At 41.9% G+C, this 5188-nt stretch overlaps 1 long non-coding RNA gene across 1 annotated transcript; it reads right to left on the bottom strand.

Moving 5' to 3' along the window:
* Window positions 1-4327: 4327 nt before the first annotated feature.
* On the bottom strand, window positions 4328-4962 carry LOC102017608. Its single transcript, XR_001235384.1, has 2 exons — window positions 4647-4962; window positions 4328-4540 (listed from the first exon to the last, which is right to left on the bottom strand). It is a non-coding gene; the product is annotated as an uncharacterized LOC102017608 (long non-coding RNA).
* Window positions 4963-5188: the final 226 nt, after the last annotated feature.

Here is a 5188-nt window from a genome sequence, read left to right as displayed (position 1 = left end):
CACATATGAACAACTTGGGTTATGACTGGAATTTTAGTTTTAACTTGTGACCAACATTCTGAGTTACAGTCTGAATGCCAGCCACTTGTGTGGTTGTAAGCAAAGACTCATGATGCCAGAAGAGCATATGTAAGTGGACATAAGCATCAGTCTGAGACCAGATTCCTGATGTTCTTATGGAAGGGGACCCTCCTTCTAAATAATAATCACCTTCCATTTCATCCTCCCTTCTTGCAAGCCAAAGATGTCAACTTGAGTGATGAGTGCAGTATGAAATTGTTGTTTCTGGTAAGCTAGGCACATTTTATAAATTTTTGGTGAATATACTAGGAAAATTATTGGTGTTTCTGGTAAATTATGCACTTTATATGCCACATCCAGTGCAGCTCTTGAAATTTTGGAGCATGGTTGAGGGTGAAGAAATGAGGACAAGAGTCAGAAAGCTGAGGTCAAGTGGAGCCCCTCTCCTGATGGGAGAAAGGATGGCCCAACAACTGCTGCACATTACTTGTACAGTCAGCACAAGAGGCTGTCCACACAGAATTTGAAGTGGAGAGTAAGATCCGCAACAGGAAGAACATCTAAAAAAACCCCATGCCTTGGTGGTTACACAGGGAATAAGAGGGGAGTTGTCTATATTATCTTAGGGGAAAGCCAAGTCATTTTGTGTGTCAGCTCCCTGATCTATGTACACTTCTTATGGGGCCTGGCCAAACTCATGAGAAGCAGTGACCTTGTCCTAGATACCCGAGGTACAGACAGCTTCATTCCCAACAATTATTCAGCCCTTTTTTTATTATGTAAAATTAGTTAAGGGGTATTTTGGGAGGTTCAGAATGCATTATGGGTATTTCCATTATTTCTTATGAGAAAAATAGTCTTGACTTACAATCAACTTGAGTTACAACCAGCCCTTGTGAACAAATTGAATTCGTCTGTACTCTGAAAAAGGAGACTGAAGGAAATGTCAGAAAATGGAAAGATAGCCCTTGCTCTTGGGAAGGAAGACTAATATAGTGAAAATGGCCATATTTCCAAAATTGCTGTACAGATTTAATGCAATCCAGATCAAAATACCAATAGCCAAGCTTACAGAATTAGAGAAAATAATCCTAAAGTGCATTGGGAACCAAAACAGACCTGGAATAGCAAAAGCATTCCTGGGCAACAAAGGCAAGGCAGGGAGGCATCACAATCCCTGACTTGAAATTATACTACAAAGCTACTGTGATAAAAACAGCATGGTACTGGCAAAAAACAGACCCCAGAATCAATGAAACAGATTAGAAGATGCAGAAACAACTCGAAACATACCCAGTCATCTTATCTTTGACAAAGTTGCCAAACACCTTCAGTAGAAGAAAGATAACCTCTTTAATAAATGCTGGTGGAAAAAATGGCTTTCCACATGCTGAAGATTTAAACTAAACCCATATTTTTTACTAGACCTACATCTTTCAAAAATTGAAATGAATCAAAGATCTAAATATTAAAACATAATACTAAATCTTCTGGAAGACAGAGTGGGTAGAACTCTTGAAGACACTGGTGTAGGCAAAGATTTTATGAACAAAACCTGGATTACACAGGAAATATCACAAAAAATCAACAACTGGTATCTCATTTTATTAAAAAACTTTTGCATAGCAAAAGAAACCATCAACAGAGTGAAGAGACAACCTACTGTGGGAAAAAAATTTTGCCAGCTGTTCCACAGACAAAGGCTAATATCCAGCATATACAAAAAAACTGAAAAAAGTCAGATTTAAAGATGCAACCTGAAAATGGGCATCTGAAATGCATAGATGCTTTTCAGATGAAGAAATAGAAATGACATATATATGAAAAAATGCTCAACATCACTGGTCATTAAAGAAATGCAAATTAAAACAACTCTGAGATTCTATTTCTTTCTAGAGAGAAAGGCTAATACAGAGAAATCAATCAGTAACAAATGCTGGTGGGGCCATGGGGCAAAAGGAACCCTTCTTCACTGTTGGTAGAAGTGTAGTCTGATGCAGCCACTGTGGAAGTCAATGTGGAGATTCCTCAAAAAACTAAAACTAGAGGTTCCATTTCACCTAGCTATTTCCCTTCTTGTTATCCTCCCAAAAGAATTAAAAGCATCAAACCACAGCAATATATGGACACTCATGTTCAGTTTATAATACCTAAACCTTGAAAACAGTTCAAATGCCCATCAACCATTGAATGGATAGAGAAGCTGTGGTTTTTTTCATACAATAGAGGACTACTGTGCCGTAAAGAATGATAATATTGAGACATCTCTTGGTAAATGGACACACCTTGAGACCATACTCTTAAGTGAAATAAATTGGACACACATGTTTAAATAACTCGTGGTTTCTCTGGTGTGAGAAACTGAGAGTGTCAATAAGGACCAAAGTGTATAATAGATATTGGGAAATGGGAAGAAAATGGTCAAATGGGAATGGAAATAAGAAAGGAAGAAAGGGAAAAGACAGAAAGAGAACAGGAGGGAAAAATGGAAACAAAGCTTTTGTAAATAAGGAGGGGGAGAGGGATTGAAGGGAGGGGAGGGGAATGGGAAAAAAGAAGCAAGCCATGTCACGTACAGGTACATTCCCTATGACGAAGGCTATCATTATGTATATCTAAAATGTGCCAATAAAACAAAAAGGCAGGGGGCTGGGGATTTAGCTCAGCGGCAAAGCGCCTGCCTGGCAAGCGCAAGGTCGTGAGTTCGGTTCCTGGTACCGGAGAAAAACCAAAAAACAAACAAACAAACAAAAAAAAAAAACAAAAAGGCAAAAAAAAAAGAAAAAAGAAAAAAGAAAAAATCACAGGAGAACCCAGTGGATTGCCAGGCATTACAGCTCCCCTGTACTTGGTTACCCTGCTCGTACAATAGAGGTACGAGCCCTGAGTACACCGGTGGGGGGATTCTGTGCTCAAAGCCCAGATGGAGAGGAGCTAAAGAGGCTGAGAGGATTCGGACTGAGAGATCTAGGACAATATCCCGAAATTTTGTGGAAGACATAGATCTGAAGAAAAACTTCCAGCCTGGGCGTGGTAGCAAATGTAATCCCAGCACTCAGGAAGGTGAGGCAGAGGATTGCTGCAAGTTTGAGGCCAGCCTGACCTGCGTAGTGAAACCCTGTCTCAAAAAGCCAAAAGAAAGAAAAAAAAGGGAGAAGGAGAAAAAGAAGTGGAAGGGGAAGCAGAAGGGGAAGAGGAAGAGGAGGAGGAGGAGGAGGGGGAAGAGGAAGGAGAAACTCCAAGTAGGACAAACACAAAGAGAGCCATACCGAGGCACATCATAACCAGACTAACAAGTGACTCAGACAAACACTGTAAACAGTAGATGAGAAGTGAGCTGTCCATGTGAGAGACCTTCAAGGTCATCATCTGGTTTTGTTTTGTTTCAAAAACCGTGGAAGTAGCTGGGTGTGGTGGTGCACACTAGAAGGCTGAGGCAGGAGAATCACAAGATTGAGCTCAGCCTGGGCAATTTAGCAAGAGCCTTGTCAAAATAAAAAATAGAAAAGAGCTAAGGATGTAGTTCAGTGCAAAGGCTTGGGGTTCAAACCTCAGGACTGCAAATCAAACCTAAACAAATGCATAGAAGCCAGAAAGCAGTAAAAAGTCTTTTATTTTATATAGGGTCTTGCTATGTAGTTCATACTGCCCTTTGGCACACTATGTAGCTCAAAGTGGCTTCAAACTCCCTCCTGTCAATCCTCCTGCCTCAGCTTCCTGAGTTCTGGGCTTACAGTCATGTACTTCAACACCCAGCTCAAAAAAGCACATTTAAAGCCAAAGGAAAAAACAATCAACAAATAATTCTATATCATACAAAGGTATTCTTCAGAAAATTAATGAGAAATTAAGAAATCCTAGGGCAATCAACAGGTGAGAGTGCTGGTCACCAGAAACTCCAAAGAGATGCCATTTCACATACACAATAACAGAACTGGAAAATAACACATGTTGACAAAAATGTGGAGAAATTATAATCATTGTTATGAAGATGTACAATGGTGCACCTGGTGTGTAATGCTGCTGGTTTCACAAGGAGTTCAACAATATGGTATAGTCACTGCTCTCCCAAACATACATCTTAAATCCCTGAAAAGAGCTGTGTACACTAAAGATAGTACACCAATGTACATAATCCCTCCATTCACAATAATCTACGGGTAGAAACTACACAGGTATCCACTAGTGCATGAATGGATAAACAAACTGTGGTGTAAACAGAAAGGAGTACCATTCTTTTGAAGTTTCATTGATAAACTCTGAAGACTCTTTGATCCCAGAAGTAAGATCCAGAGAGACACATGCCATATAAAGCTATTTATATGAAATATTCAAAAAAGCTGAATCCACAGAGAGAAGGCTGGCCAGTGAGTCCCTGGGGCTCCAAGGAGGGTCCATGACGAGTGACTGCTTAGTGGGAGTGACGGTTTCCAATGGAGATGGATGGTGGTATATTGTGAATGCACTGGACGAGGCCAGCTTGAACACTTACAGTGGGTCATTTATATGTGAATTGGACCTCAAAAAGGAAAGGAAAAAAGGAATGAAAGATTGATGTGAGTACAAAGTGGACTGGTCTTGAGGACACTATTACATGAAAGAAATCAGACACAAAGGTCACCTACTCTATCACTCTGGACAGAGTCCAGAGAAGGCAAATCCACAGAGACAAAGGTGTGGTAAACTGGGCCATGGAGAGGATGACAGAGGAGAGGGGCTTGTGTCTGAGGACTTGAAAATGTTCTCCTCTTACACAGGGTTGACGGCTGCACAACTAGGTGAATAGAAGAAAAATCACCGAGGGGTAAATTCACTTTAACACCGTTCTCTTCCAAATTTGATGGGCTGTGAATTCAATCTCAGCATAAGGCAGTGAATGCCTGAAGCTTCCCCGGAAAGCTGCCTGACCCCAACCCTGATGCCAGGGGACACAGGATGGGCCAAGCTGGAGGTCCCTGTGCTTCTGCCTTTGGCCACCAGGTCCTAGGGGGAAGGAACTGAGCGCCTGGCACCTGACCTCGCAGGTGGGATGGACAGGAGGGGAGGGATGCTGAGCAGGTAGGCAGAGGGGTTCCGTGGTGCCCCAGACACTAGGGAGGGGCTGCTGGGCCTGGTGGGGCTGGGACAGGGGGCCAGGAGAGCCCGCACACCCCCATCCCACCCCAGC

This window comes from Chinchilla lanigera, unplaced genomic scaffold, assembly GCF_000276665.1.
Source record: "Chinchilla lanigera isolate Chin_1 unplaced genomic scaffold, ChiLan1.0 scaffold00041, whole genome shotgun sequence".
NCBI classification, from domain to species: Eukaryota; Metazoa; Chordata; class Mammalia; order Rodentia; family Chinchillidae; genus Chinchilla; species Chinchilla lanigera.
This window is presented reverse-complemented; position numbering and strand designations above follow the sequence as displayed.